This window comes from Xenopus laevis, chromosome 9_10L (genome assembly GCF_017654675.1).
Source record: "Xenopus laevis strain J_2021 chromosome 9_10L, Xenopus_laevis_v10.1, whole genome shotgun sequence".
Taxonomy (NCBI): Eukaryota; Metazoa; Chordata; class Amphibia; order Anura; family Pipidae; genus Xenopus; species Xenopus laevis.
This window is the reverse complement of record NC_054387.1, coordinates 121,660,749-121,676,934: the sequence shown is the minus strand read 5'-3', so window position 1 is coordinate 121,676,934 and position 16,186 is coordinate 121,660,749.

Genomic DNA, 16,186 nt, shown 5'->3' with positions numbered 1-16,186 from the left:
AAAAAGGAAAGAAGATAGAAGAGAGAAGAAAAGGGAAGAAGATAGAAGTGGAAAGAAAAGGTAAAAAGAAAGAAATGGAAAGAAAAAGGAAAGAAGATAGAAGAGGGAAGAAAAGTGAAGACGATAGATGAGGAAAGAAAAAGGAAGAAGATAGAAGAGGGAAGAAGATAGAGGAGGGAAGAAGATAATTAAAGAGACACAATGATAAAATAAACTGGGAATATTCCAAGAGCAGGAAAAATTGGGGCCCCAGATTTTTGGTTTTTGAAGCTCCAAGCTTACTACAAGAACTAGGGTTGTTGCTGAGGCAGTTCATGAATTCTATCAAACAAGGGCAAATATCTGTCCTATAAACTACATAGTTTTAATGAGATCAAGCATTAATCATCGTTTGGAGTGTTCCCGGGTCAGATAGACCAGACCAGCCAGTACACTCTTATCCGCCATCGGATTCTAGGGCTGTCAGTTTTCATTGGCACCCCCTGAATAAGCCTTCTTCATGCTGAGCTGATACAGAGGGCACCTGAACTTTTCATTAGAGGTGGTGAAAAGACGATATCAGAGGAAACCGATAGCTCCGTTAATATTATCACTCCACTCTGTGTTTATTGGTTTCTGCTATTGTTTCATTCGAGTCTGTAGAGTGTGACTTTCCTGAAGCAGTAGCTAATATTGTATATGTGTTCATAATGTTGTAATGTCTGTGTTTGTTACTCCCACTGAGTTACATTGTCCATAATCCTGAATTGGATATCCTTATATATGTGACACCCTTATACTATGACTCCAGGAACATAGTCCCAGGTCCATCTTTGATGGGTCCAGGAACAAATTATGAGCTACACAAACTGATTTGTATTTTGTGCCCGTATGAACTGGTTGTGAGCACCATGGCACCATAATGGCCTCTTTTCAAGTCAACTCATCACTTTCCTTATCAACTACAAATGCTTAGCGACATTACACGTGCCAGCTAGTAGCATGGGACATTAGGCCTGCAGCAAGGGAGAGGCAGTGTATGAGCATCTCTTGGCTTATGATTGCATTCAATTATTTATTCATAACTTCCTGTTTATATAATTTTATGAGCAGGTTATTTATAACAAGGATAATTTACCCCTGCTATAAATTGTAAGGATATTAGAAGTCACTGAGGGGTTCTGTGACCATATAAAGGCACAAGGCTGCAGGCTGAGTTATACAGGGAACTCTGAGTATCACTCATGTATTATAAGGGATAATGTACCCCCTACTGTAAATGATAAGGATATTAGAAGTCACTGAGGGGTTCTGTGACCATATAAAGGCACAAGGCTGCAGGCTGAGTTATACAGGGAACTCTGATTATCACTCATTATCACTCATGTATTATAAGGGTTACTGTAACTCCTACTGTAAATGATAAGGATATTAGAAGTCATTGAGGGGTTGTTCTGTGACCATATAAAGACACAAGGCTGCAGGCTGAGTTATACAGGGAACTCTGAGTATCACTCATGTATTATAAGGGATAATGTACCCCCTACTGTAAATGATAAGGATATTAGAAGTCACTGAGGGGTTGTTCTGTGACCATATAAAGGCACAAGGCTGCAGGCTGAGTTATACAGGGAACTCTGAGTATCACTCGTGTATTATAAGGGATAATGTACCCCCTACTGTAAATGATAAAGATATTAGAAGTCACTGAGGGGTTGTTCTGTGACCATATAAAGACACAAGGCTGCAGGCTGAGTTATACAGGGAATTCTGAGTATCACTCATGTATTATAAGGGATAATGTACCCCCTACTGTAAATGATAAGGATATTAGAAGTCACTGAGGGGTTCTGTGACCATATAAAGGCACAAGGCTGCAGGCTGAGTTATACAGGGAACTCTGAGTATCACTCATGTATTATAAGGGATAATGTACCCCCTACTGTAAATGATAAGGATATTAGAAGTCACTGAGGGGTTCTGTGACCATATAAAGACACAAGGCTGCAGGCTGAGTTATACAGGGAACTCTTAGTATCACTCATGTATTATAAGGGATAATGTACCCCCTACTGTAAATGATAAGGATATTAGAAATCACTGAGGGGTTGTTCTGTGACCATATAAAGGCACAAGGCTGCAGGCTGAGTTATACAGGGAACTCTGAGTATCACTCATGTATTATAAGGGATAATGTACCCCCTACTGTATCGGCACTTGAAGTTGAGCTATAAATGTGGGTTCCCTGGTTTCTCACATGCTTGTATAACTATAACATAGCTTTTGGTGTTACTGACTCGGCCAGCAGTTTTGCGTAAGTTTCCATTATTTTATCTAAAACCTTCATTATTATATCTCATGGACCTCCTATTGTTCAATAATTCCATTATAAATCCCTAGGAATGATGTAACTTTGGCTTGTGTTTGGTCAAATTACTATCAATGGAATTCATCATTAGAAGGACAACTTCATAAGAGAGTCCCCTGTACTGCGATTATACATACAGTATTAAACAGCAATGGGGAGGGGGCATTGGAGTAGATTAAGACTGGAAAAACCCAGCTGGCCAAACACGTGCAGGATCAGCCTTATTCTTAATATATATATATATATATATATATATATATATATATATATATATATATATATATATATATATATACATATATATATATACAAACACACGATCTGGAGCACTCCCAAGTTTCGGTCAATGCCTGGGTGCTGGTTAAATCAACAATATTAAAGTAGCAAACAAACCGCACAACCAGGTCTTGCATAAAGTGTAAAAATCAAAAACTTGTTTTATTTATCGACGTTTCGGCTCCAAACTTAAGCCTCCTGAAGACGGCTTAAGTTTGGAGCCGAAACGTCGATAAATAAAACAAGTTTTTGATTTTTACACTTTATGCAAGACCTGGTTGTGCGGTTTGTTTGCTACTTTTATATATATATATATATATATAAAGAAATGTTCCATAAACACAGTAAAGTATGTGAGAGCAAAGGTAGTTCATTATTGGATCCCGCAGCGTTCGGCTTTATATGAATATTTGTTTTCCTTGTAAAAATGCTAAATACAGTAAAGTCAGATAACATTGTGTTTCTCATGTATCCCCTGCATGTATATTACAGGCCATAAAGTCACTCTTCCCAGTTGCATTTGTAGATGGTTAAATTGCAGTCAGGCTGTAAAGTCGGGGTATAACCGAGTAAGTGAGTGAGACAGTGAAGCCTGAGCCCAATTCCCTACACGTCATTGTGGTATAAATACAGTGTGTTGTTTTTTTTATCCAGCTACAATCCTTGTGTGTTTGACTTGTTGCTCTGGATTGTGAAATGCTGTGGATTTACAGCATGGGGTAGATCAAAGGGTAAACCAAAATAGCTCATAAAATGTATCTATGTATGGTAGAATGAATGATAAAAATATGAATTGAGTCAACTCAGTGTCAAAGTTATTTGTTCCTGGTACACTGGTGCCTTATTAAACTGACTACCCCTAAGTATTATAACCTAGATGCCCTGCTGGGGCAACACTTGGATAGGGCAATTTAGTTGTGAGACGGTGCCTATAGTAACAGTGGGATAATAGTCTCTGGGAAGGGAGTGTGACTATGGGATAGAAGGTATAGTAGGGAGAGATGGTGTCTATAGTAACAGTGGATAATAGTCTCTGGGAAGGGAGTGTGACTGTGGGATAGCAGGTATAGTAGGGAGAGATGGTGCCTATAGTAACAGTGGGATAATAGTCTCTGGGAAGGGAGTGTGACTGTGGGATAGAAGGTATAGTAGGGAGAGATGGTGTCTATAGTAACAGTGGATAATAGTCTCTGGGAAGGGAGTGTGACTGTGGGATAGCAGGTATAGTAGGGAGAGATGGTGCCTATAGTAACAGTGGGATAATAGGCTCTGGGAAGGGAATGTGACTGTGGGATAGCAGGTATAGTAGGGAGAGATGGTGCCTATAGTAACAGTGGATAATAGTCTCTGGGAAGGGAGTGTGACTGTGGGATAGCAGGTATAGTAGGGAGAGATGGTGCCTATAGTAACAGTGGATAATAGTCTCTGGGAAGGGAGTGTGACTGTGGGATAGCAGGTATAGTAGGGAGAGATGGTGCCTATAGTAACAGTGGGATAATAGTCTCTGGGAAGGGAGTGTGACTGTGGGATAGCAGGTATAGTAGGGAGAGATGGTGCCTATTGTAACAGTGGGATAATAGTCTCTGGGAAGGGAGTGTGACTGTGGGATAGCAGGTATAGTAGGGAGAGATGGTGCCTATAGTAACAGTGGGATAATAGTCTCTGGGAAGGGAGTGTGACTGTGGGATAGCAGGTATAGTAGGGAGAGATGGTGCCTATAGTAACAGTGGGATAATAGTCTCTGGGAAGGGAGTGTGACTGTGGGGATAGCAGGTATAGTAGGGAGAGATGGTGCCTATAGTAACAGTGGGATAATAGTCTCTGGGAAGGGAGTGTGACTGTGGGATAGTAGGTATAGTAGGGGGAGATGATGCCTATAGTAACAGTGGATAATAGTCTCTGGGAAGGGAGTGTGGCTGTGGGATAGCAGGTATAGTAGGGAGAGATGGTGCCTATAGTAACAGTGGATAATAGTCTCTGGGAAGGGAGTGTGACTGTGGGATAGCAGGTATAGTAGGGAGAGATGGTGCCTATAGTAACAGTGGATAATAGTCTCTGGGAAGGGAGTGTGACTGTGGGATAGCAGGTATAGTAGGGAGAGATGGTGCCTATAGTAACAGTGGGATAATAGTCTCTGGGAAGGGACTGTAACTGTGGGATAGCAGGTATAGTAGGGAGAGATGGTGCCTATAGTAACAGTGGATAATAGTCTCTGGGAAGGGAGTGTGACTGTGGGATAGCAGGTATAGTAGGGAGAGATGGTGCCTATAGTAACAGTTTATTTCAGTGAAATTTCCCTGTTAACTTTTCCTTAGATGTCAGTGAGGGGAAATAAAATTCTCAGATATGTGTGTTGATTGTATATAGTGAATAAAGTACCCCCTCTTGTAAAATATAAGGATATTACAAGGTACCGAGGTGTTTCATGACCATATAAAAACACGAGGCCGAAGGCTGAGTGTTTTTATACAGGTCATGGAACACCGAGGGGAGCTTAAGTGATATTACCCCTAAAGGCGGTGTTGGTACATGGGGAGAGTCTCATTGCTGGTTATACAGTATATTTACATATTGTGTGAGTTATTAATCTGTTTCTCACACATCAGATTGCAATCGGACAATTATTCACCGTTTACACTGGAATTCCTCCTGGAACAATAGTCCCAGGCTGAGTAGCAGGGAAGTGGCACATAATTCTGCACGTAACCCCGTTACACATTAGCCCAGTCATTGCCATGCAGGTTAGAAAGTCATGCCCTGGGCAGTTAGGGTGAATGACGTTGCTGTGGGCATAGACCAGCTAGTAAGTTGCAGGTAAAACTTAGTCCCTTTGTAAAATGTATAAGCAATTGAATTCTTAATGAATCAGATGAAAATTAAGCGTAGGACTGGCCAGATATGGGATGACTTTGACGTAGTTGGCCAGCTTAAATATATTGCAATATATGGACAAACAATCCCTGTGTTGTTTAAAGGGTAAGGCATTTTTCAGTAGCAGTATGCACAAAATGTCGCTGTCTTAAATATATTGATAATGGGTTGAGTGCAGAGGACCTCTTGTATTTGACTATATGTATTTTGTGGTCACACCCTCATTGCACCCCCACTTAATGGTTTTAAAAAATAGTGGTGAGCACAACTTTCCCTTGTTTGTTATATATATATATATATATATATATATATATATATATATATATATATATATATATATATATATATATATATAGGAACTCTCTCTCTCTCTCTCTGTGTATATATATATATATATATATATATATATATATATATATATATATATATATATATATATATATATATAGTGAATAAAGTACCCCCTCTTGTAAAATATAAGGATATTATAAGTCACCGAGGAGTTTCATGACCATTTCGGCCTCGTGTTTTTATACAGGTCATGGAACTCCGAGGTAACTTCTAATATCCTCATATTTTACAACTGGGGGTACTTTATTTATTATAATACACAAGTTTCAATGAGTCATGTGACAGAAATGACATCAGAACTGACCGTTTATAACTGATGACATCAGAACTCACCGTTTATAAGGATATAATTTACAAGATATTCATGGCTTTTGTGTATTATATATATATATAATATTTTTTTCACCATAATGATATAATTCCAAGCAATTTTTCAATATAAAGTCATTAAACACGATCACCTCTAGAAAACTTTTCATGGCACCATCCACTATAAGGGCAGCTGTGTATTTTCACTATTCTACTCTTGCATGTACACACTACACCCATTGTTGTGAATTATACAGACTCTGTAGCAGAACTGCATTGACGCAGGGGAGTGGGGATGCTGCCATATCACTTGCATTGTCTAAGATAAAGGCCAAAGATGATATAGAAACTGCACCGCCCAACAGCCTTAAATGAATGGGGCCACTGCTCTTATTGTCAGACACTGTAAGCAATATGGCAGCATCTTGGAATGTCCCTTTAACATAAAATAAAAATGTAGAGGTTTCTAAAGAAAAATTTTTTTTGCATAATTTTATTGCTAGCAGGAAGCAGATAGAGCAAAACGACTCTCTATCTTTTGTGTGTGTCACATGACTCATCTGTTGACATTACAGACATTCCATTGGCCTGAGCTAACCTTCTGCTAACTGCCAGTTATCTCTATAATTGGTACTTAGGTGCCTGGAATAATGCGGAATACTGTATCTCAAATAAACCATAGAAGGATACGGAAAATACAGGGAACTCAGAGTATCACTCATGTATAAATAGGGATAATGTACCCCTTACAGTAAATGATAAGGATATTAGAAGTTACTGAGGGGTTCTGTGACCATATAAAGGCACAAGGCTGCAGGCTGAGTTATACAGGGAACTCTGAGTATCACTCATGTATTATAAGGGATAATGTACCCCCTACTGTAAATGATAAGGATATTAGAAGTCACTGAGGGGTTCTGTGACCATATAAAGGCACAAGGCTGCAGGCAGGCTGAGTTATACAGGGAATTCAGAGTATCACTCATTTATTATAAGGGATAATGTACCCCCTACTGTAAATGATAAGGATATTAGAAGTCACTGAGAGTTATGTGACCATATGAAGGCATAAGGCTGCAGGCGGAGTTATACAGGGAACTCTGAGTATCACTCCGGTATTATAAGGGATAATGTACCCCCTACTGTAAATGATAAGGATATTAGAAGTCACTGAGGGGTTCTGTGACCATATAAAGGCACAAGGCTGCAGGCTGAGTTATACAGGGAACTGTGAGTATCACTCATGTATTATAAGGGATAATGTACCCCCTACTGTAAATGATAAGGATATTAGAAGTCACTGAGGGTTTCTGTGACCATATAAAGACACAAGGCTGCAGGCTGAGTTATACAGGGAAATCTGAGTATCAGTCATGTATTATAAGGGATAATGTACCCCCTACTGTAAATGATAAGGATATTAGAAGTCATTGAGGGGTTCTGTGACCATATAAAGGCACAAGGCTGCAGGCTGAGTTATACAGGGAACTCTGAGTATCACTCATGTATTATAAGGGATAATGTACCCCCTACTGTAAATGATAAGGATATTAGAAGTCACTGAGGGGTCCTGTGACCATATAAAGGCACAAGGCTGAGTGAAGTGACATTAAGAACATGCACCACAAACAATATTTCCAATACACTTGTCCATTTTCTCCATGAGATGCAGCGCATGGACTCGGTGACCTGACATCCTTGCTCGCTGGCACTGCTGCTCATGGCTTACTGTATACGTCTACATTCCAATGTCATTTGACTGTGGGGAATGAAGTGATGGGACATTCCTAGTTCACAACTATTTCCTTCTGTAATGGTTTGTAGTGACGGCGAGTGCAGCTTTCTCCATTTCACACATGTCCCTCAATCACGTCCACATGCCCTGCCCTCCCGCACTACTGCAACTCGCCTGCCTTTCACCCATAGCCAGAAACATTGCTTTGTAGCTGACTTTTACCCTCTCTAAATATAGCACTCCGACTGGGAAAAACCACCCACGTTTCTTTAGAAAAAGTTATGGCAGAGAAAAAAACAATGCTCATCATGGACATGTGCTGAATTTAGCTGGAATTTCTGCCGAGAAAACATATTTAGTAACATTTTTGGTAAAACTCTGGGTAGGTCATGAGATGCCATTAGAGACCCCAGACATCTGTACTGAGATTATTCATAATTTCCATCAGTCCCTGCACCAGTGGAGCTTACAGTCAAAGGCCCCTGTCACATTCACTGCCTGTAGGTTTTTGGGGACTGGGAGGAAAGTGGAAAAACTCACACACAGACAGGGGGAGAATATATAGATTCCTTGAAGATAATGTCCTGGCTGGAATTGAACCAGACCATTACATGGAGGGCTTCTTACAAGGGTGGTTCTCGTTAAGTTAAAGGGATACTGTCATGGGAAAAACATTTTTTTTCAAAATTAATCAGTTAATAGTGCTGCTCCAGCAGAATTCTGCACTGAAATCCATTTCTCAAAAGAGCAAACAGATTTTTTTATATTCAATTTTGAAATCTGACATGGGGCTAGACATTTTGTCAATTTCCCAGCTGCCCCTGGTCATGTGACTTGTGCCTGCACTTTAGGAGAGAAATGCTTTCTGGCAGGCTGCTGTTTTTCCTTCTCAATGTAACTGAATGTGTCTCAGTGAGACATGGGTTTTTACTATTGAGTTTTGTTCTTAGATCTACCAGGCAGCTGTTATCTTGTGTTAGGGAGCTGCTATCTGGTTACCTTCCCATTGTTCTTTTGTTTGGCTGCTGGGGGGGGAGGGAGGGGGGTGATATCACTCCAACTTGCAGCACAGCAGTAAAGAGTGATTGAAGTTTATCAGAGCACAAGTCACATGACTTGGGGCAGCTGGGAAATTGACAATATATCTAGCCCCATGTCAGATTTCAAAATTGAATATAAAAAAATCTGTTTGCTCTTTTGAGAAATGTATTTCAGTGCAGAATTCTGCTGGAGCAGCACTATTAATGGATTCATTTTGGAAAAAAAATTTTTTCCCATGACAGTATCCCTTTAAAGTTTAGTATGTAATAGAATAGCCAGTTCTAAGCAACGTTTCAACTGGTCTTCATTTTTTTAAAAATAATTTTTGAATCATTTGCCTTCTTCTTCTTCTGACTATTCCAGCTTTCGAACGGGGGGTCACTGACCCCATCTAAAAACAAATGCTCTATAAGGCTACACATTTATTGTTATTGTTACTTTTTATTACTCATCTTTCTATTCAGGCCTCTCCTATTCATATTCCAGTCTCTTATTCAAATCAATGCATGGTTGCTATGGTAATTTGGACCCTAGAAACCACATTGCCGAAACTGGAGAGCTACTGAATAAAAAGCTAAATAACTCAAAATCCACAAATAATACAAAATGAAAACCAATTGCAAATTGTCTCAGAAGATCACTGAATTAAAAGGTGAAGAACCCCTTTAAAGAGATTTCAATAAGAATTCATTTATTACAGGGGGTCTGGTTCAAGAGACCGGTGGAATATGCCAAGTTTTTTGCTCATATGCCCCCTGGGAGTCGTGCAAATCTTACTCTGTATCCCCCCTGTTTATACGACCCATTGTATGATTCCAGAGCCTAGTTCTACTGGCTTAAAGGAGAAGTAAATGAGAATAAACTGGGATGTGTGCAATTTGTTAGGGACCCTCGAGTGAACCCAGTCTTTAGCCTTCTGACCTTCACTGGTGCTAGGGTTACCACCTTCTGTCCCGTGGAACTCTGGGCAGGGGGGTGGAGCTGCAACATAATGGGGCGGAGCTGCAACATAATGGGGCGGAGCTGCAATGTAATGGGGGTGGGCCAGTGATGCCATGACATCAGGGGTGGAGCTTTGACATGGCAACTGGCGATTGGCCGATCGCCACATCAATCATAGGAAATCCTGCCCAGTTTTCCTAATTTGGAAAACCGGGCACACAGTTTTGAACCAGACAGCCCCTTTCGTGACATCACCACGGGTCGGGTGTGGGTCTATACTGTAAATAGAGGGGACGGAGTGGGCCGGGTTATTGTTGGGAGGGGGCGGGTCAAGGTCAGGGGAAACTGGACCCGCACATCAATACAGAGCACGGTTATCGCCATGTTTTGTGTATCTCTTGTGCCAGTTAAAGCTGGACTTGGCACCAGTTTCCATAAGGATTACTATACAAGTGCCCTGCCCAGGAGGGTCACCCAGGAAGAAATGGCAGCACAATGCCCTGCAGCAATGTATCCCAGACTCCCTGTCTGGGCAGAAGGTTAGCAGTTAGGTTTACAGGGGGTGCCCAGAATTGCCCCACCCCCACAGTGTTTTCATTTTTCCTTTAAAGGGATTATTTTTATGGTGTAGTTTTTATTTCTAAATTACACATTACACATGTCATTCCTGAACCAACAAGTGTATTTTTTAGTTGTAATATTGGTGTGTAGGTGCATCTCAGGTCATTTTGCCTGGTCATGTGCTTTCAGAAAGAACCAGCACTTTAGGAGAGAAATGCTTTCTGACAGGCTGCTGTTTCTCCTACTCAATGTAACTGAATGTGTCGCAGTGGGACCTGGATTTTACTATTGAGTGCTGTTCTTGTATCTACCAGGGAGCTGTTATTTTGTGTTAGGGAGCTGCTATCTGGTTTCCTTCCCATTGTTCTGTTAGGCTGCTGGAGGGAAAGGATGAGGGTGACATCACTCCAACTTGTAGTTCAGAGTGACTGAATTGTATCAGAGCACAAGTCACATGACTGGGGGCAGCTGGGAAACTGACAATATGTCTAGCCCCATGTCAGATTTCAAAATTAAATATAAAAAAATCTGTTCTTTTGAGAAACGGATTTCAGTGCAGAATTCTGCTGGAGCAGCGCTATTAACTGATGTGTTTTGAAGAAACCCATCTCAGTCGATAATTAAAGCCCTGTGGGTGGAAATGACCATGCACCCTACCCTAGGCACCCTGCACCCAGCACAAAGCCTTTATAGCAATCCCTGCCAGACTGGGCAGCCAGAGACTCACTAGAGCACGTCTGATACCCATCTGAGCACCTGGCATTATGGAATGGTGCCCACGTTATCTGAGCTAACAGGTGATACATTTAATATAGATCTGAGCCGAAACCTTCAAAGACGATTTGACAGGGCGATTGATCCTCACGCCACCCCGATGCCAGGAAATGTCTGTAGAAGAAGAAGAAAAAATACCGGTTGTGTATTTCCTTCTATACTTGCTTTGTGTAGTTGGCAGGGTTAAAGGAACAGTAACACCAAAGAATGAAAGTATGTTTGAAGAATGTTTTTAAGGAATGACAATATAATGTACTATTGCCCTGCAGTGGTAAAACTGGTGTGTTTGCTTCAGAAAGACTACTATAGTTTATATAAACAAGCTGCTGTGTAGCCATGGGGGCAGCCATTCAAGCACAGGATACACAGTAGATAACAGATAAGTACTACTATAGTTTATATAAACAAGCTGCTGTGTAGCCATGGGGGCAGCCATTCAAGCACAGGATACACAGTAGATAACAGATAAGTACTACTATAGTTTATATAAACAAGCTGCTGGTAGCCATGGGGAAAGCCATTCAAGCACAGGATACACAGTAGATATCAGATAAGGTCTGAAGAGCTTATTTGCTATCTGCTGTGTAACCTGAGCCTTTTCTCCTTTGAATGGCTACCCCCATTGCAGCACAGCAGCTTATTTATATAAACTATAGCAGTGTTTCTTAAACAAACACACCAGTTGTACATTATATTTTCATTACTATAACACACTTTACATTTTTTGGTGTTACTGTTCCTTTAAGATTTGGTTATATAACATAGGAATGTGTGTTGCAGGGTGATGTATGTCACTTGTTAGTGAGCCCTTTACTCCACTTAGCTGCATTTTCCGGAATGACCAGGTTTCCTCCCCATTTACATAATGATCATAATGTGCCTTTAGGGTACACATCATTACTAGTCTAGTTCTTCTATCCTAATGGGGATAAATTCTACAATCTTAGCCATTTAATACTAGCCCTCCATGCAACCCACATTATGCATGTTTCATTAGTAAGAATTTACAGTGCATAGTTAAACTAATAGGTCTAGTATGGTTTTTGTATTCTCCCTCATTTATTGGGGTTACACAGCTGGTATGAATTAGAGGGTAACTAAACCCTAAAGAGAAAAAAAGCTAGAAATGCTGTTTATTATATACTAAACTGTGTCAGCCCAGTAGGGTTGCCACCTCAGCCCTTTAAAACTGAACAAGAATAGAGTGGAGGAAGAAATGATGTAGAAAGTATCTCACTGATCGCACTCGGTCATTTACGGTCAACTCCCTCCGTAAATAAATATCAATTCCAGTTGGGAATAGAAACTGTTAACGTTAAGGCTCAATAACAAAAAGCTGCTTTATATTTGGGATGCAGGATTCGGTTCCGGATTCTGCCAGGATTTGGGCTTTTTTCAGCAGGATTCAGATTCAGCCAAATCCTTCTGCTGGCCGAATTGAATCTAAATTAGGGGCGGGGAGGGAAATTGCTTGACTTTTTGTCACAAAACAAGGAAATAAAAAATGTTTTCCCTTTCCACCCCTAATTTGCAAATGCAAATTAGGATTTGGATTTGGGCAGAGACACACGCTCAGATTCAGGGAGATTTAGTCTCCCGGTGATAAATCGCTTCTTCTTCGGACTGCCTCCCGCCGGCTAACATCTATAAATCTAAAACGGGGTGGCACTCGGAGCACTTAATTTTCCGAAGTCGCCCGAAGTTTCCTCATGAGGCAACCCCCGGAAAATGAAGCGCACTGATTGCCATCCCGCCAGCGATTTACATTCTATCCGGCAGGAGGCAGTTTGGCGAGATTAGTCGCCCCGAAGAAGAGGAGATTTGTCGCTGGGCGACTAATCTCCCCGAATCTGAGCGTGTGTCTCTGCCCTAAAGGCAGCTGTTAGAATTGATACAATAGTTGCTAATACTCCACAGATGCTGCTGAGAAATGGATCAACTAAATGTGGCAAAATTGTAACAGTTCAGAATTAGGAATGGGCGAATTTCTCCAGTTTCGGTTCGCCGAAAAAATTTCCCGGGAAATTCCCAAAACTGTGAACATTTTTCAGAACTTGAAAATTATACTTTCTACATAATTTCGAACTTTTACTCATATTATATCTCAAGCACCACTCCTTAGAATGGAGTAGTGTAAATTCCAAAGAAAATAGCAGCGTGCGCTGCCATCACCTAATAATTCAATAGAGAGGAGGAAGTCTGGGGAAAATCTCAGCCTCGTTATATATAAGAATAGGGACACACCCGGTGATTTGCCTTTGGTGCCATCAGCATAGGAAATAGTATAGATGTGTAATAATGTTGTTACTAGCTGTACTGTAGCATTAGTACTCCTTACCTGAGCCTGGGGTGTTGCTGCCTGTATGAGACTAGGGGAATATATAAATATATGTATTTAAAACTGTACGGGCAGTAACAAGGGTTCCCTCATCTGCATGTTCCTGCCATAAACTCCTAAGGATCCAATTAAGACCCTTTGTCAAGCGAGGACTTGCTAAGAAGACGGGGGCTGGAGTCCTTCCAACTTTGCAGCACTGCCATTTAGCAAGCACCTTAGCATAAAAATGTTTCCCTGCATGCTCCACCTAGTGACAGAGTCTGGAGTCTATTACTGCTTATAAACGATGCATTCAGGTTAAATATTACATAAGTGGCTAAAAGTAACTGTAAATAGTACGAAGCAAGATAATAGGTTAAGACTGAACCTGCTGCTCAGTTCTGCTGGCTGGTCAAACTCAGCAGATGATTAAAGGGATACTGTCATGTGAAATTCTTTTTTTTGCAAACGGCATCAATTAATAGTGCTGCTCCAGCAGAATTCTGCACTCAAATCTGTTTCTCAAAAGAGCAAACATATTTTTTATATTTAATTTTGAAATCTGACATGGGGATAGACATATTGTCAGTTTCCCAGCTGCCCCCAGTCATGTGACTTGTGCTCTGATAAACTCTTTACTGACCAGAGGTAAATAGTTAGGGCCGTCATATGGGTTTTACCTTGACATGGTATGATGGCTTATCAATCTTATGATAGTACATTTTTATTTAGCCATGGAGTGCTCCCACAACCTTTCCTTTTTACTCTTTACTGCTGTACTGCAAGTTGGAGAGACATCACCCCTCCCTTTCCCCTCCCCCCAGCAGCCTAACAACAGAACAACGGGAAGGTAACCAGATAGCAGCTCCCTAACACAAGATAACAGCTGCCTGGTAGATCGAAGAACAACAGTAAAATCCAGGTCCCACTGAGACACATTCAGTTACATTGAGTAGGAGAAACAACAGCCTGCCAGAAAGCAGTTCCATCCTAAAGTGCTGGCTCTTTCTGAAAGCACATGACCAGGCAAAATGACCTGAGATGCACCTACACACCAATATTACAACTAAAATATACACTTGCTGGTTCAGGAATTACATTTTACATGGTAGAGTGAATTATTTGCAGTGTAAGCAGTGTAATTTAGAAATAAAAAACTACATCATAAAAATCATGACCGAATCCCTTTAAGTTAGTGAGGAAAGAAAAGTCTTGTGAGAAAATGAAATCAATGAGCAGAGAAGAGTCATGTGATGTATCTCTGGTCAATCCTAAGCAGAGCATCATTGTAGGAAATACCCCTTCTCGCTTTTTTTTTATGTTGGCCAAACTAGACAGCAGGCGGCACTGTTGTTTCAAATTCATTATGTTACAAGTGTACAAACTGCTACTGTCTTGAAAGCTAGAAAATAAAATGAATGTCAACTGCAAAAAGTGCTCACAAGCACCATGACCAATTTATTTTGTTTTGAGGGTTTACATTCCCTTTAAATAAGCCCCAATGCTGTTTAATTCTCCCCTGATTTATAGGAATGTGAGATGTCCTTGGTCGGACAAAGAAAGTGCCAATACCTATGTGTTCATGCGGATTATTGAGCAATATGAATACACCCAGTGAGATGGGACACATCTGATCTAATAAACACATTGTTATCAGTTCCTGGCACATCATTACATCACACCTTTACTGGATGGGACGTGAAAATAGCTCTGGCCACTGCTGCACCTTCCTATCCAGCTCAGCTCCCAGGTATTTGTATCCCGTTTGTTTCCTGCTCACAAACTCCATTTGGCTGGTTAATATTCTTGTTTTATACTAGGGATGTACCAAATCCACTATTTTGGATTCGATTGAACCCCCGAATCCTTTGCCAAAGATTTGTCCGAATACTGAACCGAATCTTAATTTGGGAAGGGGAAAACATTTCTTAATTTCTTGTTGTGTGAAGCAGCTCCTTTGGCAATTCCCAGAAGCCACGGATTGCCAGTCTGAGCTTCAGAGCCGGGCCAACCCGGGCAGGCATCCCAGGCAACCTGGCCGGTCACGGCGTTGGCTGATAGAGCGTTTGATTGCGCATGCTCGAAACTGCACGCGAGCTCACGCGCAAAACAAAACAGCACATGCGCATTTACTTACCGAAATTCCAGCAGTGCCGTGAGAGACGGAAACTGAGCTTGTGCGCGCATGCACAGAAGCACATTTACGCACAGAGATTACAGCAGCGGCCAGGGGGAGACGGGACCAGACATGGGGTAGACAACAGAGAAGGTGCCTACTCTGCCTTCCCCTAGTACCGGCCCTGCTGAGTTTACATCTGCTGCTGTCTCTAATTCTGGCCCCATGCATCATGATCAGCAGAGGTGTATGACAACTGGACAGGGAGAAATGCAGAATGGGGGTCAAAACTAGGGGTAGGCAATAGGGACACCTGCAAAGGGCACAATGATGGGGGTGTTTGGCAAGTTCTTCTTCTGTCTACCCCTAGTCCGGGCTCTATTTCTAAATACAATCAATTAAATATTCTGTACTGTTTCTGAAATAATCAAGTTTATCTTCACTATTCCTCTCTCAGCATCTGTTTCTCTTCATTCTGTCTTCATGCAGCAGTTGGGTGTCAATATTCATTGACAGTTAGATCCAATATATCTTATAGGGGGGCTC